The 23866-nt window shown below is 45.6% G+C and overlaps 8 pseudogenes; 5 read left to right on the forward strand and 3 right to left on the reverse strand.

The window, feature by feature from the left end:
* The first annotated feature begins 233 nt into the window (after nt 1-233).
* On the forward strand, nt 234-352 carry LOC143932358 (5S ribosomal RNA; annotated as a pseudogene).
* A 2855-nt stretch (nt 353-3207) lies between these two features.
* On the forward strand, nt 3208-3326 carry LOC143931978 (5S ribosomal RNA; annotated as a pseudogene).
* Nucleotides 3327-3426: 100 nt separating this feature from the next.
* LOC143932570 (5S ribosomal RNA) lies at nt 3427-3545 on the forward strand (annotated as a pseudogene).
* Nucleotides 3546-4678: 1133 nt separating this feature from the next.
* Nucleotides 4679-4797, forward strand: LOC143931433 (5S ribosomal RNA; annotated as a pseudogene).
* A 100-nt stretch (nt 4798-4897) lies between these two features.
* Nucleotides 4898-5016, forward strand: LOC143931920 (5S ribosomal RNA; annotated as a pseudogene).
* Nucleotides 5017-10865: 5849 nt separating this feature from the next.
* Nucleotides 10866-10984, reverse strand: LOC143931366 (5S ribosomal RNA; annotated as a pseudogene).
* A 4560-nt stretch (nt 10985-15544) lies between these two features.
* Nucleotides 15545-15663, reverse strand: LOC143932602 (5S ribosomal RNA; annotated as a pseudogene).
* Nucleotides 15664-16405: 742 nt separating this feature from the next.
* LOC143932071 (5S ribosomal RNA) lies at nt 16406-16524 on the reverse strand (annotated as a pseudogene).
* Between the last annotated feature and the right edge of the window lie 7342 nt (nt 16525-23866).

Here is a 23866-nt window from a genome sequence, read left to right on the forward strand (position 1 = left end):
CCCTGTGGCGCTTTGATTTGCCCATAATAAGCCAAAGTAAGGTGCCGGCAGTTAGCTACAGAGGCAGGCCAGGAGTGGAGCTTCAGTGCCGTGCGTCTCTACCCGCTGCCATCCAGACCACGCCCCCCGTAGGATTCTTATTATGTTGTTGGCTTTGACCTGTTTTTTTAGCTTGTTTCCCAAGGTGACCATCTTGGCCTTTGTCAAGAGGCTTCAGAGTGCCCAAAGAGAGTGCCTATGGCCAAATCACCCTGAAAGAGCCCAATCTCATCTGATCTCGGAGGCTAAGCAGCGATGGGCCTGGTTAGTACCTGGATGGGAGACAGCCTGGGAATACCAGGTGCCGTAGGCTTCTCATTATGTTGTCGGCGTTGACCTGTTTTTTTTCCCTTGTTTCCCAAGGTGACCATCTTGGCATTTGTCAAGAGGGTTGAGAGTGCACTAAGAAATAGCCTACGGGCACAACACCCTGAAAGTGCCCAATCTCGTTTGGTCTCAGAGGCTAAGCAGGGTTGGGACCGGTTTGTACCTGGATGGGAGACCGCCTGGGTTTTCCAGATGCCGCAGGCTTCTTTTTATGTTGTTGGCGTTGACTTGTTTTTTTTGTTTGTTTCCCAAGGTGACCATCTTGGCATTTGTCAAGAGGGTTGAGCGTGCCTGAAAAAATCTACTATGGCCGCATCACCCTGAAAGAGCCCAATCTCATTTGATCTCAGAGGCTAAGCAGGGTTGGGACCTGGTTAGTACCTGGATGGGAGACCGCCTGGGATTTCTCGATGCCATAGGCTTTAGTTTTAAGTTGTTGGCATTGACTTATTTATTTATTTATTTTTTATTCTTTTATTAAGTATAAGTAGAACAACATAAATATAACAGTCAACCATACAGCATGACCCAGGGTCACAATTACATGGTAACAAAAAATAGGCAGCCAAATAATTCTGGGTTCTCAGAGGGGAGTCCTACAGTTTCATGCAGAAAAGAGAGAAACCCCACCTCCGACATGTAGTACAGTATAACTAGTGCAGCTCCGTTCGGACAAATGTAATCATGGAGAACAACTGGGACCACAGCGAGCCAGCTTATCATGACCTATGTGAACCAGAGTAAAATATGAGCCAGTCGTGTCCAGAACCCTGGGGTTCTTCTTGGTCCCGAAGGCTAGTAAGGAGACAAGGCATATTCAAAAGGGAGGACGGGGAAAGAGAGTGCAAAGGCGGAGAGAGAGGGGGGATGGCGGCGGGGAAAAAAAGAAAAATAAAGACAAAAAGGGACGGGGGGTGGGGAATGCCACCCAGGGCAGACATGGCCTACGTAGGTCATGGGGTCATGGGTCGTAGGTAGGTTCAGTCGTTTTCTGGGACAGGGGCGCTGCTCACCTCCCGAATGTAGTCTCGAGTACCAGTAAAATACCTCCAGGGCCTCCATGTAACACTAAATGCCTCTGCAGTGTTGTAAAGGGTGGCGGTCAATTCTTCCATCCGGAGAATATGATTGACTTTGGAATACCACAGCACCTTGGATGGGGGCTGAGGCTGCCTCCACAGTGCGGGAATGCAGGCCCGGGCGGCGTTCAGGAGTTGCCTCGTGAGGGTTTTTTTGTATTTTCGAACAGGCTGTTCGGTCAAGTGTAGAAGGCACGCTGCTGGGTTGTCTGCGATATCTACATTTGTGAGAGTTTTTATCGCCCCGGTCACTTCCACCCAAAAGATCCTCAAGGCCGGGCATGCCCAGAAAATGTATCCCATGGTCCCCGTATCTGAATTGCACCTCCAACAAACATCCGGGATCGATCTATTCATTTTATTCAGAAGGTATGGGACTCTATACCAGCGTGAGACTATCATGTATCCTGATTCTTGATATTGGTTTGCGATGGAAGCTTTATGTACTAAGGTCAGGATCTTCCCTATCTGTTGTGGGGTAAATGTGATGCCTAAGTCCCTCTCCCATTTGTGGATAAATGGTGGGGTCGACTCCTCCTCCTGACTACTCAATAGGTTGTACAGGAGGGAGAGGGTGTGTCGCACAGGTTCCCTTTTGTGACAGATGGATTCATAGGGCGTCAGGACTTTAGGAGTGTAGGGGGCCCTTTGTATGGCCAGAAGAAAGGGACAAAGTTGATAAGCACTAAAAAAGTCAAGCGGAGGGTCAGAAAGCTCAGCGACAGTTTGCGTGTTCGGGAGCCCTCCCGAGGGCCACACCTCTCCCAGACGCTGTTTCCCCACCACTGTCAACTGTCGCAGTTTCTTGTTGGTAAATCCCGGTGGGAAGTGGGTTTGCGCGCCCAAATAAAGTCCCGGAGCCGCACCTGCAGTTGTCTGAATAAAATTGGGGGTAACCGGATCGGTAATGTCTGGAACAAGTATAAGATCCGCGGGAGGGCCATCATTTTGAATGCATTACAGTGCCCGAACCAGGTCAGTGTTAAAGCATGCCAGTTTCCCAAATCAGATTTCAGTCTATTCAGGAGAGGGACAAAATTAAGCGGGTACAATTGCGCCAAATCCACTGCGATGTCAACGCCCAGGTAACGTATCGATTTTTCGGCTCAGTAGAATGGAAAAGCGGAGCGCAGCCTCTTGGCCTCACCATCCGGGACCGATATATATTCAATACAGCCGACTTGGCGCAATTGATTTTATAGTTTGATAGGCTGCCGTATCGCCGGAGAGCCGCGAGTATATTGGGAAGCGAAATGTGTGGATTGGAGACGAAAAAAATTAGATCGTCAGCGTACGCCGCAATTTTGTGGTGTGCCGAGGGTTTGGATATGCCAGTAATATTCGGGTCATTCCGAACGTGACACATAAGTGGTTCCAGTGTCAGAATAAAAATTAGGGGAGACAGAGGGCACCCCTGCCTCGTCCCATTAGTGATGGGGAAAGAGTCCGAGCACCACTCGTTCACCCGTACCGCTGCCGACGGCGTGGAGTAAAGAAACATTACCCAGCTCATCATGTTGGGGCCAAGACCTATATGTTCCAGGGTGGCCTGCATAAAGTGCCAGGCCACCCTGTCAAAGGCCTTTTCCGCGTCCGTTGACAACGTAAGCAAGGGCCTTCCCTGTACATGTGCCACATGGATTAAATTGAGGACTCGGGCCGTATTGTCTCTAGCTTCCGACTTATTTTTTATTTTTTTGCTTGTTTCCCAAGGTGACCATCTTGGCGATTGTCAAGGGGGTTGAAAGTGCCTGAAGAGATTGCCTACGGGCACATCACCCTGAAAGCACCCAATCTCGTTTGATGTTGGAGGCTAAGGAGAGTCGGGCCTTGTTAGTACCTGGATGGGAGACCGCCAGGGAATACCAGGTGTCGTAGACTTCTTTTTATGTTGTTGGCGTTGGCCTGTTTTTTTTTCGCTTGTTTCCCAAAGTGACCATCTTGGTGTTTGTCAAGAGGGTTGAGAGTGCCTGAAGAGATTGCCTATGGCCACATCACTCTGAAAGCACCCAATCTCGTCTGATCTTGGAAGCTAAGAAGAGTCGGGCCTGGTTAGTACCTGGATGGGAGACCACCTGGGAATTCCAGTTATTGTAGGCTTCTTTTTATGTTGTTGGCATTGATTCGTTTTTTTTTTCGCTTGTTTCCCAAGGTGACCATCTTGGCATTTGTCAAGAAGGTTGAGAGTGCCCAAAGAGATCGCTTACAGCAGCATCACCCCGAAAGAGCCCTATCTCTTCTCTTCTCTGAGGCTAAGAAGGGATGGGCCTAGTTAGTACCTGGATGGGAGATGGCATTGGAATACCAGGTGCCGTATTCTTCTTTTTATGTTGACATTGACCTGTATTTTTTTCGTTTGTATCTCAAGGTGACTATCTTGGCATTTGTCAAGAGGGTTGAGAGTGCCCAATAGATATATTCAATACAGCCGACTTGGCGCAATTGATTTTATAGTTTGATTGGCTGCCGTATCGCTGTAGAGACGCAAGTATATTGGGAAGCAAAATGTGTGGATTGGAGACGGAAAAAATTAGATCGTCAGCGTACGCCGCAATTTTGTGGTGTGCCGAGGGTTTGGATATGCCAGTAATATTCGGGTCATTCCGAACGTGACACATAAGTGGTTCCAGTGTCAGAATAAAAATTAGGGGAGACAGAGGGCACCCCTGCCTCGTCCCATTAGTGATGGGGAAAGAGTCCGAGCACCACTCGTTCACTCGTACCGCTGCCGACGGCATGGAGTAAAGCGACTTTACCCAGCTCATCATGTTGGGGCCAAGACCTATATGTTCCAGGGTGGCCTGCATAAAGTGCCAGGCCACCCTGTCAAAGGCCTTCTCCGCGTCCGTTGACAACATAAGCAAGGGCCTTCCCTGTACATGCGCCGCATGGATTAAATTGAGGACTCGGGCCGTATTGTCTCTAGCTTCCGACTTATTTTTATTTTTTTTGCTTGTTTCCCAAGGTGACCATCTTGGCGTTTGTCAAGATGGTTGAAAGTGCCTGAAGAGATTGCCTACGGGCACATCACCCTGAAAGCACCCGATCTCGTTTAATGTTGGAGGCTAAGAAGAGTCGGGCCTTGTTAGTACCTGGATTGGAGACCGCCTGGGAATACCAGGTGTCGTAGACTTCTTTTTATGTTGTTGGCGTTGACCTGTTTTTTTTTCGCTTGTTTCCCAAAGTGACCATCTTGGTGTTTGTCAAGAGGGTTTAGAGTGCCTGAAGAGATTGCCTATGGCCACATCACTCTGAAAGCACCCAATCTCGTCTGATCTTGGAGGCTATGAAGAGTCTGGCCTGGTTAGTACCTGGATGGGAGACCACCTGGGAATACCAGTTATTGTAGGCTTCTTTTTATGTTGTTGGCCTTGACCTGTTTTTTTTTCACTTGTTTCCCAAGGTGACCATCTTGGCGTTTGTCAAGAGGATTGAGAGTGCCCGAAGAGATCACCTACGGCCCCATCACCCTGAAAGCGTCCAATCTCGTCTGATCTCGGATGCTAAACAGTGTCAGGCCTGGTTAGTACCTGGATGGGAGACCGCCTGGGAATACCAGGTGCCATATTTAGTAGTATGCGACATACAATGCAAAGGCAACTTCACAGAATGTGTGATACAAATAGTTACAAACAAATGATCATATTGCATGGATATCAGAGCCAATGGTAAGAAGTCCGAGGAGAATAGCACGTGTACAGCTTTGCGGTCATATCAAGATGAAATTAAAGCTCCATCACGTTGGGATCCTCTACCACTTAAAATATTATTGATACTAGCCCTGCTACCCTCGAAGAGTTTAGATATCCATAGAAAGGGGAAGAGTATTGTGTAGTAATCAAATGGGGTCGGAACATACCATTTTCTTTTCCCTTTTTTGAGTTAAGAAGGGAAATAGTAGAACTGAAAGGAGGGAGAAGGGGAAAGAGAAGATAGGGGAAGGAAATGGCAGAAAAGGAAAAGAAGGGGTAAGGGGGTGTCGTGGGTAGAGTGGATAGGATGGGGTCCCCTCCCAGGGAGCAAGAGACGCCCTCGGCTCACCAGCTCATCAGCTGTCCAACGTTTGGAACAGCGATCTCCAACGATCACCATGAGCTTACTATGTCTCGCGGAGGTATTCTTCCGAAAAGCAAAACTGGGTCCAGTAGAACCATCTGTTCCCATGCTCCTCCGTTTTATCCCTCATTGTGGCAGTCAGGTCTTCCATTCGTTCAATATCATTTACCCTTGCGAACCACTGGGTCACCATTGGAGCAGATTGCTCTTTCCACTGACTTGGGATGCAGGCCCTACCTGCATTGAGGAGATGTTTAAGTAAGGACTTATGATAACGCTTTCTTGACATAGGAGTTAGATTGAGAAGAACTGCTGCGGGATCATTGGCTAAGGAAATGTCTGTGAACTTGTGGATGAGTCTCAGGACAGGCTGCCAGAATGTTTGTAATTTAGGGCATTCCCAGAGAATGTGGAGAATGGTGCCAGCCTGTTGCCCACAGCGACAGCAGCGGTCAGATTGACCGGGGAATATTTTGGCCAACACCACCGGTGTACGAAACCAGCGTGTGATCAGCTTATATGAGATCTCCTGATATTTACTGCAGAGTGACGACTTATGGGCGAAAAAGAGTATTCTGTCCTTCTGTGGTTTGGAGAATGTAGTTTGTAAGTCCCTTTTCTATTTAGCTAGGAAGGGTGGATCCGTGGAGGATTGTGCGTCTGTCATGATTTGGTAGGACCTAGAGAGGGAACCACGAATTGGGCCATCATGCAGGCAAAGTTCCTTGAAGGGGTGGAATTGTCTAGAGAAGCACGAATGGTTAGGTAGTGATCCGAGGAAATGGATTAGCTGTCTAGCTCTCCAGCTATCCAATGCAACAGGTACTTGCTCTAGCAGTATGGTCCCCATGGAAATCAAGCCCGTGGGTCCAAGAAATAGGGCTGCTCTCAGAAGCCCTTTCGGGGCTTTCCTGGTAAAGGCCTGGTCAGACAGGCCCGGAGAGAATCTAGGATGTCCAATAATTGGGGTCATAGAAGAAGGGAAGTTAGTCAGGTGGGAAAGGTGAAAAAAAACATCCATCTCGGCGAGCGAGGGGCCAATTGACGGGTGAGTAGTCACACAGGGCTCCAATGGCCTCCCCGACCAAGGTAGACCAGCCAGTGGAACCCGCGCCACCTCCTGCTCTAGCTTGACCCATAGCTTCAGTTCCCCATGCCGGTGTCTTATCACATATGGTCCCCCATCGGATAGTGTCCGCTGTGTACTGCTCATGAGCAGTACACAGCAACACAGATTCCGAAAATTGCCTGCGCACTGAGTCCAGGTTCTATCCCCACTATCCAGGTGGACAGAGAGTAAGAATATAAAAGAGCCGAGCGCAGCGAGGCCGATCCTGAAGCGTGGCGAGCAAAGCTCGCCTGCGAGGGGCCCTCTAATATTCACAACCCTATGTCTGCTTGGATGGTGGGGCTACCACCTCCACTCAGCTTCGGAGATTTTCCGAAGCTTTGTCTGCTCCGTACTGCGCATGCGCAGTACGGCGCGGACACTATATCATGGCCGGACAGTATATGGCAGAACACCGGCACCAGTCAACCACCGGAGCCAATACCTCCCCGCAATTTCGGTCGCAATAGCATTGCCCTACCAATACGCCAGAGGAACTTGATAAAGATTGAGCGAACCGCATGAAAGAAAGTCTGGGGTATTTTGATAGGTAAGGCTTGTAGTAGATAGAAAAGTCGTGGCATCGCGTTCATCTTCAACACATTACAGCGTCCGAACCATGACAGAGCTAGTGGGTCCCATCTTTTAATAACTAGACCACGCTTTACTCCACGCCGTCGGCAGCGGTACGGGTGAACGAGTGATGCTCGGACTCTTTCCCCATCACTAATGGGACGAGGCAGGGGTGCCCTCTGCCTCCCCTAATTTTTATTCTGACACTGGAACCACTTATGTGTCACGTTCGGAATGACCCGAATATTACTGGCATAGCCAAACCCTCGGCACACCACAAAATTGCGGCGTACGCTGACGATCTAATTTTTTCCGTCTCCAATCCACACATTTTGCTTCCCAATATACTTGCGTCTCTACAGCGATACGGCAGCCTATCAAACTATAAAATCAATTGCGCCAAGTTGGCTGTATTGAATATATCGGTCCCGGATGGTGAGGCCAAGAGGCTCCGCTCCGCTTTTCCATTCTACTGGGCTGAAAAATCTATACGTTACCTGGGCGTTGACATCGCAGCGGATTTAGCGCAATTGTACCCACTTAATTATGTCCCTATCCTGGATAGACTGAAATCTGATTTGGAAAACTGGCATGCTTTAACACTGACCTGGTTCGGGCGCTGTAATGCATTCAAAATGACGGACCTCCCGCGGATCTTATACATGTTCCAGACATTACCGATCCGGTTACCCCCAATTTTTTTCAGACAACTGCAGGTGCTGCTGCGGGACTTTATTTGGGCGCGCAAACCGCCCAGAGCCCGTTTGCAATTGCTTGCCAGACCAAAGGACAAGGGGGGTCTGGGTCTCCCAGATCTCAGACAATACTACAGAGTGACTCTGCTAGCGAGAGTCGTTGATTGGCATTGTAATGGCCCACAAAAGCAGTGGGTGGAGATGGAGATTGAGGATGGATCCATTCCCCTATTGACCTCCCTGTGGCTCCTGTCCTCCCTACCAAAAGACCTCAGAGGTCACCCCGTAGTGGGAGCTACGTTGGCTGTTGTGCGGAGGTTGTTCTGCTGCACACACATTGCTCCCCTGACATCACCAATGACTCCGGTTATAGGTAATCCAGACTTCCCACCGGGATTTACCAGCAAGAAACTGCGACAGTTGACAGTGGTGGGGAAACAGCGTCTGGGAGAGGTGTGGCCCTCGGGAGGGCTCCCGACCACGCAAACTGTCGCCGAGCTTTCTGACCCTCCGCTTGACTTGTTTAGTGCTTATCAACTTCGTCACTTTCTTCTGGCCATACAAAGGGCCCCCTACACTCCTAGAGACCTGACACCCTATGAATCCATCTGTCACAAAAGGGAACCTGTGCGACACACCCTCTCCCTCCTGTACAACCTATTGAGTAGTCAGGAGGAGGAGTCGACCCCCACCATTTATCCACAAATGGGAGAGGGACTTAGGCATCACATTTACCCCACAACAGATAGGGAAGATCCTGACCTTAGTACATAAAGCTTCCATCGCAAACCAATATCAAGAATCAGGATACAAGATAGTCTCACGCTGGTATAGAGTCCCATACCTTCTGAATAAAATGGATAGATCAATCCCGGATGTTTGTTGGAGGTGAAATTCAGATACGGGGACCATGGGACACCTTTTCTGAGCATGCCCGGCCTTGAGGAACTTTTGGGTTCCCAGCAGCGTGCCTTCTACACTTGACCGAACAGCCTGTTCGAAAATACAAAAAAACCCTCACGATGCAACTCCTGAATGCCGCCCGGGCCTGCATTCCCGCACTGTGAAGGCAGCCTCAGCCCCCATCCAAGGTGCTGTAGTATTCCAAAGTCAATCATATTCTCCGGATGGAAGAATTGACCGCCACCCTTCACAACACTGAAGAGGCATTTAGTGTTACATGGAGGCCCTGGAGGTATTTTACTGGTACTCGAGACTACATTCGGGAGGTGAGCAGCGCCCCTGTCCCAGAAAACGACTGAACATCTAACGTTTACCTACATAGGCCATGTCTGCCCTAGGTGGCGTTCCCCCCCCCCCCCCCCTCCCTTTTTGTCTTTATTTTTCTTTTTTTCCCCGCCTCCATCCCCCCCTCCTCTCTCTCCGTCTTTGCACTCTCCTCTCCCCCGTCCTCCCTTTTGACTATGCCTTGTCTCCTTGCTAGCCTTCGGGACCCAGAAGAACCCCAGGGTTCTGGACATGAACGGCTCATATTTTACTCTGGTTCACGTAGGTCATGATAAGCTGGCTCGCTGTGGTCCCAGTTGTTCTCCATTTTTACATTTGTCCGAACGGAGCTGCACTAGTTATACTGTACTACATGTTGGAGGTGGGGTTTCTCTCTTTTCTGCATGAAACTGTAGGACTCCCCTCTGAGAACCCAGAGTTATTTGGCTGCCTATTTTTTGTTACCATGTAATTGTGACCCTGGGTCATGCTGTATGGTTGACTGTTATATTTATGTTGTTCTACTTAATAAAAGAATAATAAAAATAAAAAAAATAAGTCAATGCCAACAACTTAAAGGGGTTGTAAAGTAAAAATTTTTATTTTTTTAAAATAACAAACATGTCATACTTACCTCCACTGTGCAGCTCGTTTTGCACGGAGTGGCCCCGAACCTGCTCTTCTGGGGTCCCTCGGCGGCTGTCTCTGCTTCCTCCCGCAGGTGCTTCTCACGTTAATGCGAGCTCCCTCGCATTGGTGAGAAGCACTGCGGGCGCGCTCCCGTGATACAGCCGGCGGCTATAGCAGCTCGCTGTATCACAAGGCCCCGCCCCCCGGCGCGCTGCGTCATTGGATGTGATTGACAGCAGCGCGAGCCAATGGCTGCGCTGCTTTCAATCCATCCACTCCAGCCAATCAGCGGCCAGGCTGAGCGGCGAAGAGGACGGCGGGGGCGAGCGCGGGATTTTCGAGGGGTCAGGTAAGTAAAACGGGGGGACTGGGGGCGCCGGCAGTGTGAGATGTTTTTTCACCTTAATGCATAGAATGCATTAAGGTGAAAAAACATTTACTTTACAACCCCTTTAAAACTAAAGCCTATGGCATCGAGAAATCCCAGGCGGTCTCCCATCCAGGTACTAACCAGGTCCCAACCCTGCTTAGCCTCTGAGATCAAATGCACGCTCAACACTCTTGACAAACGCCAAGATGGTCACCTTGGGAAACAAACAAAAAAAACAAGTCAACGCCAACAACATAAAAAGAAGCCTGCGGCATTTGGAAAACCCAGGCGGTCTCCCATCCAGGTACAAACCAGGCTCAACCCTGCTTAGCCTCTGAGACCAAACGAGATTGGGTGCTTTCAAGATGTTGTGCCCATAGGCAATTTCTTTGTGCACTCTCAACCCTCTTGACAAATGCCAAGATGGTCACCTTGGGAAACAAGGGAAAAAAAAACAGGTCAAAGCCAACAACATAAAAAGAATCCTACGGCATCAGGTATTCCCAGGCGATCTCCCAATCAAGACACTAACCAGGCCAGATCCTTCTATGTCACCTGGTCTTCCCAGGCAGTCTCCCATCCAGGTACTAACCAGGCCTGACGCTGCTAAGCCTCTGAAATCAGACGAGATCGGGTGCTTTCAGGGTGATGTGGCCGTAAGCGTTGTCTTCAAGACACGCCCAACCCTCTTGACTAACGCCAAGATGGTCTCCTTGAGAAACAAGCGAAAAAAACAGTTCAAAGCCAACAACATAAAAAGAAGCCTATGGCACCTGGTATTCCCAGGCGGTCTCCCATCCAGGTACTAACCAGGCCCGACACGGTTTAGCCTCTGAGATCAGATGAGATTGGGAGCTTTCAGGGTGATGGGGCCGTAGGTGACCTCTTTGGGCACTCTCAACCCTCTTGTTAAACGCCAAGATGGTCACCTTGGGAAACAAGCGAAAATAAACAGGTAAACGCCAACAACATAAAAAGAAGCCTACGGCACCTGGTATTCACAGATGGTCTCCCATACAGGTAATAACCAGGCCGTACACTGCTAGGCCTCCGAGATCAGATGAGATTGTGCGCTTTCAGGGTGATGTGGCCATAGGTGTTCTATTTAGACACTCTCAACCCTCTTAACAAATACCAAGATGGTTATCTTGGGAAACAAGTGAAAAAAAAACAGGTCAACGTCAACAACATAGACCATGGCGGTCTCCCATCTGACCCAGACCCTGCTTAGCCTCTGAGATCGGGCGCTTTCAGGGTGATGTGACCTCAGGCGAACGCTTTGGGACATACTCAAAACTCTTGACTGATGCTAAAATGGTCACCTTGGGAAACAAGCGAAAGAAAAACAGGTCAAAGCCAACAATATAAAAAGATTCCTACGGCACCTTTAATTAGGTACTATCCAGGCCGGACCCTGCTTAGCCTCTGAGATCAGATCAGATCGGGCGCTTTCAGGGGGATGTGGCCGTAGGAGATTTCTTTGGGCTCTCTCAGCCCTCTTGACAAATGCCAAGATGATCACCTTGGGAAACAAGCGGAAAAAAAAAGCGAATCAACGCCAACAACATAAAAAGAAGCCTACAATAACTGGTATTCCCAGGTGGTCTCCCATCCAGGTACTAACCAGGCCTGACTCTTCTTATCCTCCAAGATCAGACGAGATTGGGTGCTTTCAGAGTGCTCGGACTCTTTCCCCCTCACTAATGGGACGAGGCAGGGGTGCCCTCTGTCTCCCCTAATTTTTATTCTGACACTGGAACCACTTATGTGTCACGTTCGGAATGACCCGAATATTACTGGCATATCCAAACCCTCGGCACACCACAAAATTGCGGCGTACGCTGACGATCTAATTTTTTTCGTCTCCAATCCACACATTTCGCTTCCCAATATACTCGCGGCTCTCCGGCCATGCGGCAGCCTATCAAACTATAAAATCAATTGCACCGTCGGCTGTATTGAATATATCGGTCCCGGATGGTGAGGCCAAGAGGCTACTCTCCGCTTTTCCATTCTACTGAGCTGAAAAATCTATACGTTACCTGGGCGTTGACATCGCAGCGGATTTGGCGCAATTGTACTCGCTTAATTTTGTCCCTCTCCTGAATAGACTGAAATCTGATTTGGGAAACTGGCATGCTTTAACACTGACCTGGTTCGGGCGCTGTAATGCATTCAAAATGACGGCCCTCCCGCGGATCTTATACTTGTTCCAGACATTACCGATCCGGTTACCTCCAATTTTTTTCAGACAACTGCAGGTGCTGCTCCGGGACTTTATTTGGGCGCGCAAACCGCCCAGAGCCCGTTTGCAATTGCTTGCCAGACCAAAGGACAAGGGGGGTCTGGGTCTCCCAGATCTGAGACAATACTACAGAGCGACTCTGCTAGCGAGAGTCGTTGATTGGCATTGTAATGGCCCACACAAGTAGTGGGTGGAGATGGAGATTGAGGATGGATCCATTCCCCTATTGACCTCCCCGTGGCTCCTGTCCTCCCTACCAAAAGACCTCAGAGATCACCCCGTAGTGGGAGCTACGTTGGCTGTTGTGCGGAGGTTGTTCCGCTGCACACACATTGCTCCCCTGCCGTCACCAATGACTCCGGTTATAGGTAATCCAGACTTCCCATCGGGATTTACCAACAAGAAACTGCGACAGTTGACTGTGGTGGGGAAACAGCGTCTGGGAGAGGTGTGGCCCTCGGGAGGGCTCCCGACCACGCAAACTGTCGCCGAGCTTTCTGACCCTCCGCTTGACTTGTTTAGTGCTTATCAACTTCGTCACTTTCTTCTGGCCATACAAAGGGCCCCCTACACTCCTAGAGACCTGACACCCTATGAATCCATCTGTCACAAAAGGGAACCTGTGCGACACACCCTCTCCCTCCTGTACAACCTATTGAGTAGTCAGGAGGAGGAGTCGACCCCCACCATTTATCCACAAATGGGACAGGGACTTAGGCATCACATTTACCCCACAACAGATAGGGATGATCCTGACCTTAGTACATAAAGCTTCCATCGCAAACCAATATCAAGAATCAGGATACAAGATAGTCTCACGCTGGTATAGAGTCCCATACCTTCTGAATAAAATGGATAGATCGATCCCGGATGTTTGTTGGAGGTGAAATTCAGATACGGGGACCATGGGACACCTTTTCTGGGCATGCCCGGCCTTGAGGAACTTTTGGGTTCCCAGCAGCGTGCCTTCTACACTTGACCGAACAGCCTGTTCGAAAATACAAAAAAACCCTCACGATGCAACTCCTGAATGCTGCCCGGGCCTGCATTCCCGCACTGTGGAGGCAGCCTCAGCCCCCATCCAAGGTGCTGTGGTATTCCAAAGTCAATCATATTCTCCGGATGGAAGAATTGACCGCCACCCTTCACAACACTGAAGAGGCATTTAGTGTTACATGGAGGCCCTGGAGGTATTTTACTGGTACTCGAGACTACGTTCGGGAGGTGAGCAGTGCCTCTGTCCCAGAAAATGACTGAACATCTAACGTTTACCTACGTAGGCCATGTCTGCCCTGGGTGGCATTCCCCCCCTCCCTTTTTGTCTTTATTTTTCTTTTTTTTCCCGCCGCCATCCCCCCAACTCCTCTCTCTCTGTCTTTGCACTCTCTTCTTCCCCCGTCCTCCCTTTTGACTATGCCTTGTCTCCTTACTAGCCTTCGGGACCCAGAAGAACCCCAGGGTTCTGGACATGACCGGCTCATATTTTACTCTGGTTCACGTAGGTCATGATAAGCTGGCTCGCTGTGGTCCCAGTTGTTCTCCATGATTACATTTGTCTGAACGGAGCTGCACTACTCCGTTACTCAGTAGTTCTGTACTACATGTCGGAGGTGGGGTTTCTCTCTTTTCTGCATGAAACTGTAGGACTCCCCTCTGAGAACCCAGAGTTATTTGGCTGCCTATGTTTTGTTACCATGTAATTGTGACCCTGGGTCATGCTGTATGGTTGACTGTTATATTTATGTTCTACTTAATAAAAGAATAATAAAATTAAAAAAAATAAGTCAATGCCAACAACTTAAAACTAAAGCCTATGGCATCGAGAAATCCCAGGCGGTCTCCCATCCAGGTTCTAACCAGGTCCCAACCCTGCTTAGCCTCTGAGATCAAATGCACGCTCAACCCTCTTGACAAACGCCAAGATGGTCACCTTGGGAAACAAACAAAAAAAACAAATCAACAACATAAAAAGAAGCCTGCAGCATTTGGAAAACCCAGGCGGTCTCCCATCCAGGTACAAACCAGGCCCAAATTAAAACAAAAAAGTGTGGCGCTTAGGTGGCAACAAACCACATGAACCAGTAAGGCACTAATTCAAGCAAAGAAAATTACATACACTTCAAAAAAAAGAAATTATGTGTAAATTCCGTTGTATATTAAGAGATTTTACTCCCAGGTGGAAGAGTGCATGAACCTCATGCACACAAAAGGTTAAGGTAAATAAAATTAATTTAACATATACAGTCCATCAAGTGAACGTCTAACAGTCCTTGAAATGTGTAATATCAATCACAATTCCAAACTTGAGGTGACGTGAAAAAAGGTGAAATTCAACTTCTGATGTGTAGAATACCACCACCACCGTGATAAAGAAGGGGAGAGGAGGCTTACCAAATGACGTGGACTCAGAGGAAGGCTTACACCTCTCGAGTCATATGGGCCTGTAGGTTAGCAAACCAGATAATCATACATCTAGTATGTAATCTCCCGCAAGTCTTCAGGTCATGAAATCCTCCGTAGCGATCCTCCTATAGTGCTCATCCCACGAAAATAGGGGGCTCAGGTATCAAAGACCATGGAAGTAGAAAACTAGCATAGCGTGATACCGTTTTAACATCCAATTTATTAAAAAATAATAATAAAATTACACTCACATTTGGTTCAATCGTAATAACATAGTCAGAAAGTAGCGATGTCTGTAAGGGGGTCCACCCAAACCAGGCCCAGGCCCAGGGTCCTCTACAAACCAGGCCCAACCCTGCTTAGCCTCTGAGACCAAACGAGATTGGGCGCTTTCAGGGTGTTGTGCCCGTAGGCAATTTCTTTGTGCACTCTCAACCCTCTTGACAAATGCCAAGATGGTCACCATGGGAAACAAGGGAAAAAAAACAGGCCAAAGCCAACAACATAAAAAGAATCCTACGGCATCCGGTATTCCCAGGAGATCTCCCAATCAAGACACTAACCAGGCCAGATCCTTCTATGTCACCTGGTCTTCCCAGGCAGTCTCCCATCCAGGTACTAACCAGGCCTGACGCTGCTAAGCCTCTGAAATCAGACGAGATCGGGTGCTTTCAGGGTGATGTGGCCGTAAGCGTTCTCTTCAAGACACGCCCAACCCTCTTGACAAACGCCAAGATGGTCGCCTTGAGAAACAAGCGAAATAAACAGTTCAAACCCAACAACAGAAAAAGAAGCCTATGGCACCTGGTATTCCCAGGCGGTCTCCCATCCAGGTACTAACCAGGCCCGACACTGTTTAGCCTCTGAGATCAGATGAGATTGGGCGCTTTCAGGGTGATGGGGCCGTAGGTGATCTCTTTGGGCACTCTCAACCCTCTTGTTAAACGCCAAGATGGTCACCTTGGTAAACAAGCGAAAATAAACAGGTAAACGCCAACAACATAAAAAGAAGCCTACAGCACCTGGTATTCACAGATGGTCTCCCATACAGGTATTAACCAGGCCGTACACTGCTAGGCCTCCGAGATCAGATGAGATTGTGCGTTTTCATTCAGGGTGATGTGGCCATAGGTGTTCTATTTAGACACTCTCAACCCTCTTGACAAATACCAAGATGGTTATCTTGGCAAACAAGTGAAAAAAAATAGGTCAACGCCAACAACATAGACCCTGGCGAGACCGCCAGGGTCTATGTTGTTGGCGTTGACCTATTTTTTTATTGACCCATCTGACCCAGACCCTGCTTAGCCTCTGAGATCGGGCGCTTTCAGGGTGATGTGACCTCAGGCAAACGCTTTAGGACATACTCAAAACTCTTGACTGATGCTAAAATGGTCACCTTTAGAAACAAGCGAAAGAAAAACAGGTCAAAGCCAACAATATAAAAAGATTCCTACGGCACCTTTAATTAGGTACTATCCAGGCCGGACCCTGCTTAGCCTCTGAGATCAGATGAGATTGGGCGCATTCAGGGGGATGTGGCCGTAGGAGATTTCTTTGGGCTCTCTCAGCCCTCTTGACAAATGCCAAGATGATCACCTTGGGAAACAAGCGGAAAAAAAAAAACATGTCAACGCCAACAACATAAAAAGAATCCTACGGCACCTGGTATTCCCAGTTGGTCTCCCATCCAGTTACTAATCAGGCCTGACAATGCTTAGCCTCTGAGATCAGACAAGATCAGGCACTTTCAAGGTGATGAGGCCATAGGCGATCTCTTCAGGCACTCTCAACCATCTTGACAAATGCCAACATGGTCATCTTGGGAAACAAGCGAAAAAAACCAAGTCATTGCCAACATTGGAGGCTAAGCAGGGTTGGGCAATCAGTTTCCTCAGAACTGCCATCTGGCTACTTCCCGGGTTTCCAACTCCTTCAACTAATCCCAGGAGACAATACCTCGCCTCCATCCTGGTGGAGGTTCCAAACACCCGATCAATGGTTCCTGTCACCTCTGTCCAGTAGCCGATCAACTTCGGGCATCTCCAAAACATGTGCATCATGTCTCCCCCCATGTTCCCGCACTGGGGGCAACTTGCGTCCGGCCGTTCAGCCAAACTGAAAAAGTTTACGAGGAGCATAATAGGTTCTATATAATAAGAACAGATGTGACATCCTCTGTGAGGTGAGCCACAATTCACCACAGGCAGGATTCCTGTGGCCAATTATAGCTCAGGGGGGTTAGTACACACCCCACACTATATAAGGCCGCCAGCGCGGCGGCCTTGTATAGTGTGTTGCGGTGGTCAGGGAAAGAGGACGATAGGCAGGGACAGTGTCTTTACTGCTTGGGAACCTAGCACTGTTACAGTGGGTGTTATGTGCCTCCTGCACAGTACACACCTGAAGCTACCCTTTATTACTGCTGTTCAATTTCTGCAATACATGCATCTGCAGTGCAGAAGTTAGAGTGGGTGTTGTGTGCCTCCTGCACGGTATACACCTTATTGCTGGTGTTCTGTTTCTGTAATACAGGAACCTAGCACTGTTACAGTGCTAGGGTGTACAGAGAAGCTGGTATATATAGAAGACTACAGCATACAGAAGAAAGGCTAGTGAATACAGAATACAGGACTCGTGTATGTAGATAGGCTTGAGTATACAGAGATGCTAGAGTAAACGGTGAGGCTGGGGTACACAGAGAGGCTAGTTTAAAGAGAAGCTAGTATATACAAAGAGGGTTAGTGTATATAGAGAGGTTAGTGTATAGAGAGAGTCGAGTGTATACAGAAAGGACAGTGCATATAGAGAAGCTAGTGTATACAGAAGACAGGCTTGGGTAAACATCAAAGCTGACATTCTATACAGAAGACTGGGTAGTGTATACAGAGAGTCTAGTGGGTACAGAAGAAAGGCTGGTGTATTCTAGCTAGTTTTTACAGTCTAGTGTATACAGAAGACAGGCTGTGGTATACAGAGAGTTTAGTGTATTCAGAGAGTCTAGTGTATACAGTCGGCGATTGTATACATAAGACTGGCTAGTTTGCACAGTGTTTACAGAGATGCAAGGGTGTACAGAGAACCTGGTATATATAGAAGTCTACAGCATACAGAAGAAAGGCTAGTGAATACAGAATACAGACTCGTGTATGTAGATAGGCTTGAGTATACAGAGATGCTAGAGTAAACAGTGAGGCTGGGGTACACAGAGAGGCTAGTTTAAAGAGAAGCTAGTATATACAAAGATGTTAGTGTATATAGAGAGTTTAGTGTATAGAGAGAGTCGAGTGTATACAGATAGGACAGAGCATATAGAGAGACTAGTGTATACAGAAGACAGGCTTGGGTATACATCCAAGCTGACAGTGTATACAGAAGACTGGGTAGTGTATACAGAGATTCTAGTGGGTACAGAAGACAGGCTGGTGTATTCTAGCTAGTTTTTACATTCTAGTGTATACAGAAGACAGGCTGTGGTATACAGAGGGTTTAGTGTATTACAGAGATGCAAGGGTGTACAGAGAAGAACAGAGATGCAAGGGTGTACAGAGAAGAAGACTACAGAATACAGAAGAAAGGCTAGTGAATACAAAATAAAGGCTGGCTTCTACGGAGTGGCTAGTGTATGCAGAATACTATCTAGGGTATATAGAGAGGCTAGATTATACAGAGAGGCTAGTGTATAGAGTGAAGCTATTGTATATAGAAGCCTGGTTAGTGTATACAGAGAAGCTAGTGTGTACAATAAAGAGAGACAAGTTTTTACAGAAGACAGTTTGGGGTATACAGAGATGCTAGTTTATACAGAGAGACTAATGTATACAGAAGACAGGCTAGGGCATACAGAAGACAGAAGACGGGCTAGTGTATTCAGAACATAGGCTAGTGTATATCGAAGACAGGCTATTGTAAACATGCTGGTGTATATAGAGAGGCTATAGAGAGGCTAGTGAATTTAGAGGGTAGGCTAAGTGATAACAGAAGACAATCTGGGCTATACAGAGACATTTCATCATTTCATCTAGCGCACATCTCTAATGGAGTTTGTCTCATTGCCATGTTATGCCTTTTCATTCTTATGCTAAAAATAGATTATACTCACTACACGATTTTAATCATCCACATCAAGCATGCAATAAAACTATCATACATATAAATAAACCATGTACTCTTTTGCTCTATTTTGAATATTTGTAATTCTCCACATCAACTGTCACATTGAGTATGTGACAGTCCTGACACACCATCCTGACTTATTTTTCTTTATTTCTTATTAGAAATAGAGAGTACTATCTCAAAATCCGGTTAAATCTATTCACTTCGATTTCTACCGCTAATTGTACCGTAATGCAAAATGTTCACAAAACCATCTATTTGCTACCAGAGATGCTGCACATACTAAGAGTAATGTAACTATCGCTCGCTAACGATGTAAACAGTTTTATTGCTTTTCTGACATTAACCGAGTATCTCTGACATTAACTGAGTATCTCTCTGCACTATGATCTTAATAATAATAATAATAGGATTATGTAATGCAAAGATCAACTAGTCTAATATAAGCTATCTCATTGGTACCGGCATATCCTTTAAATTTAGACTAACGCAACTATTCTCGGCCATTTTCAAGCTAAGCTTTCAATCTCTTACCTTTGAACAGCGATACTTCCTCCCTACAATATTAAGCCTAATGTCCTATTGGTCGTCTATATTATACAACTCTCTGAAAAGCATATATGTAGAGAATAAAACTAGTCTTACATCTTAATAAAACAGTTTTATTGCTCAACCAGTATCAGCTGTCATGACAAATAAACGTTTCCACTGTACTATCTCTAAATCATTGTAAACCTAACCATAGTTATAATGTCTACAGCTAATTTTACGTTAAAGCAAAATTCACACAAAACCATCTTTTTAAAACCTTTACACATTAAGAGTAATGCAACCATCGCTCGCTACCTCTATGCAATAGGATTCTCTTTCCAGTGGAAACGGAAAACAGTCAGTGTAAGCCGTCTTCGTGCGTAACAAAATTAATGGAACGATTTACAGGTTGGAATTTGCAAGCTACGTCAATTTACTCTTAAATAATGTACCTTTGAAACTATCCCTTGACTTTGCAACTATCCCTAGATCCCTTTTGTGTAAACACTATATCTCGACCTATATATACTGCCTCAATATTTGCCTAATTTGTTTTGCTATACTTATTATTATTATTTTATAGAGATTACTATCTCTAAATCATTGTAATAAGTTTTAATGTCTACAGCTAATTTTACGTTAAAGCAAAAGTCACACAAAACCATCTTTTTAAAACCTTTACACATTAAGAGTAATGCAACCATCGCTCGCTTCCTCTATGCAATAGGATTCTCTTTCCAGTGGAAACGGAAAACAGTCAGTGTAAGCCGTCTTCGTGCGTAACAAAATTAATGGAACGATTTACACGTTGGAATTTGCAAGCTACGTCAATTTACTCTTAAATAATGTACCTTTGCAATTGCAACTATCCCTTGACTTTGCAACTCTCCCTTGATCCCTTTTGTGTATTCACTATATCTCGACCTATATATACTGCCTCAATATTTTCCTAATTTGTTTTGCTATACTTATTATTATTATTTTATAGAGATTACTATCTCTAAATCATTGTAATAAGTTATAATGTCTACAGCTAATTTTACGTTAAAGCAAAAGTCACACAAAACCATCTTTTTAAAACCTTTTACACACTGCACATTAAGAGTAAACCAAGAGTAAACCAACCATCTCTCGCTACCTCTATGCAATAGGATTCTCTTTCTGACTCTATTTTGTGTATTACTTCTTCTCTACATTAACTGTCACACTGATAACCATTTGTAACATATAACACTTGCAACACATTTTTTAACAGCAGCAAAATGTGAGAAAAGCATTGGGCCGGTTTACTTGATTGAGAAGTGGTTGCAGTAGCAAAGCATAGCAATACAGTTTGATTACATTAATAACACATAATGCAACTATTTTACATTCACCTCATGCATACATCCTAATGTAAGCTGTCTATCACTATTAATGTTCATGGTTACTGATACATTATGCCAGTGGAAACGGAAAACAGTCAGTGTAAGCCGTCTTCGTGCGTAACAAAATTAATGGAACGATTTACACGTTGGAATTTTCAAGCTAAGTCAATTTACTCTTAAATACCCTTTAGCTGCTTAGCTCACACTTTGCTGTATGTAGCCGCGTTTACATGTAAGTAACCAGTGGGGATTGACATTTCATGTAATGCAATTTGTCTCTTTGCCATGTCATACTTTGCCATTTATTATACTTTCTCATCCGATAGAAACCTAGTCGTTGCTGATATTTCATGATTACAGCAATCATCGCATCTAATTGCTATTCCGACATTCTGCCTTGGTATTACTTTGCAACGCTCTATTGAACAATGTAAAGGTAAGCTAGATATTTTGTGTATTTCCACTTAAACTCGACCTGTATATACTGTCTCAATATGATCCTTTCTAATTTTGCTAAATTCGATTATGGAGTTTTCTATGTCTAAATCCAGGTTACCTTCTCACCTTTATTACGTATACTGCTAATTTTAGGATAATACAAAACCATCTTATTGCTTTTTTACACGCTGCACATGTTAAGAGTAATACAATGCTACCGATGTGAACAGTTTATTTGCTCTTCTCACATTTAGCTGGTATCTATCTGCTATAGGAAACTGAATTTGTACCACAACGATCACTCAACTAATATCAGTCCACTCAGTGCTACCGGGATAACTTTTACATTTAGAGTAATGAAATGATTTCTCAGTCATTTTGAAGCTACTGCAAACAACGCTTCCGAATCTCTTTTCAACTGCAATACTTAATCTCTGCAATATTAAGTAATATTTAGCTGCTTAGCTCACACTTTGCTGTACGTAGCCGTGTTAACTGTATTAATGGTAACCTGTAAGTAACCAATGGGGATTGACATTTCATCTCTAATTCACATTTCCAAAGCAGTTTGTCTCTTTGCCATGTCATACTTTGCTCTGCTATAGGAAACTGAATTTGTACTACAACGATCACTCATCTAATATCAGTCCACTCAGTGCTACCGGGATAACTTTTACATTTAGAGTAATGAAATTATTTATTATAATGTCTCAATATTAATTTTAGAGTTATTTTGCTATATTTATTATTAGAATAAACAGATTACTATCTCTAAATCCTGGTAAACCAGCTCACACTTAACCATCTTATTTCTACCTTACACGCAGCACATATTAACATTTAGCCGGTATCTCTCTGCAATAGTAAACGAAATAGTAAACGAAATGTGTAGATCACTCATCTAATATCAGTTAGTTAATTTTCAGTGCTACCGGAACAACTTTTAAATTTAGAGTAATGCAACGATTTCTCAGTTTTATGAAGCTACTGCAACTAACGCTTTGGATCTCTTTCCTGATAAATTACGCTCTGCAATATTAAGCCATGTAAATTGTCCTATTGGTCTGCTAACAATGCTATGTATAATAATACAAATCTTTCAAAAGTAATATCGTCTCACTGCAATACTTACACTCTGCATAATAAATAGGAATAATGCGAATAATGCTAATAATAAAGTCGTCTAAAACTCGGCTATAAGTAGAGAATAAAACTATCTTACATCAAAATAAACCATGTACTGCCAAACCAATAACGGTCAATGACTTAACAAAATAAACTTAGCACTCTTTTCTCTATTTTGTATATTTGTAGTTCTCCACATTAACTGTCACATTGATTTCACCACTGACAACACACCACTTTTTAACAGCACCAAAATATGAAAAAAACACTTTACATGTTTCAGAAGTAGTTGCATTAGCAAAAAATAAAGTCCTGTCTTCTTTACACGCTAGCTTTTCGTTATACATTAATCTCTCTGTGTACACCAGCCACTCTGTATAGACTAGCCTCTCTGTCTTCTGTATACACGTGCCCGTAATCTATATACACTAGCCTGCCTTCTTTTTACAATAGTCTCGGTGTCCCAGCCTCTCTGCATACACTAGCCTCACTGAATTCCCCAGACTGTCTTATGTATACACAAGCCTATCTGTAAAAAAAAAATAGCCGGTCTTCTGCATACTCCAGCCTCTCTGTGTAACACAGTCTCTCTCTGGATTCCCTAGCCTCCATCTCTGCATACCCAGGACCTTCCTCTGTATAATCTAGCCTATCTGTATACACAAATATACAAATTAGCCTCTCTGTAGCCGGTCTTCTGTATACACGAGCCTCACTGTCTACTCTTGGTTGTCTTTTGTATAGCATCTCTTTATACATTAGCTCTCTGTATAGCCAAGCCTCTCTGTATACACTAGTCCACCGGTATACACTAGCAAGTCTGCATACACTAGCCTCTCTTTGTAACCCAACTTCTCTCTCTGTATACCTTAGCCTCCATCTCTGCATACCCAGGACGTTCTTCTCTATAATCTAGCCTATGTGTATACACTAGCCGGTCTTCTGTAGACATTAGCCTCCCTGTATAAACTAGCTGGTCTACTGTATACACTAGTCCGTCTGTATACACTAGCAAGCTTGCATACACTAGCCTCTCTGTGTAACCCAGCCTCCATCTCTGCATACCCAGGACGTTCTTCTCTATAATCTAGCCTATTTGTATACACTAGCCTGTCTTTTGTACACATTAGCCTCTGTGTATAAACTAGCCGGTCCTCTGTATATACTAGTCCATCTGTATACACTAGCAAGTATGCGTACTCTAGCCTCTCTCTCTGTATACCTTAGCCTCCATCTCTGCATACCCAGGACCTTCTTCTGTATAATCTAGCCTATCTGTATACACTAGCCTGTCTTTTGTACACATTTGCCTCTCTGTATAAACTAACCGGTCTTCTGTATATACTAGTCCGCCTGTATACACTAGCAAGTATGCATACTCTAGCCTCTCTCTCTGTATACCCTAGCCTCCATCTCTGCATACCCAGGACGTTCTTCTGTATAATCTAGCCTATCTGTATACACTAGCCTGTCTTTTGTACACATTAGCCTCTCTGTATAAACTAGCCGGTCCTCTGTATACACTAGTCCGTCTGTA

This window comes from Lithobates pipiens, unplaced genomic scaffold, assembly GCF_037356315.1.
Source record: "Lithobates pipiens isolate NorthernLeopardFrog02 unplaced genomic scaffold, aLitPip1_a1.2 Scaffold_25, whole genome shotgun sequence".
NCBI lineage: Eukaryota > Metazoa > Chordata > Amphibia > Anura > Ranidae > Lithobates > Lithobates pipiens.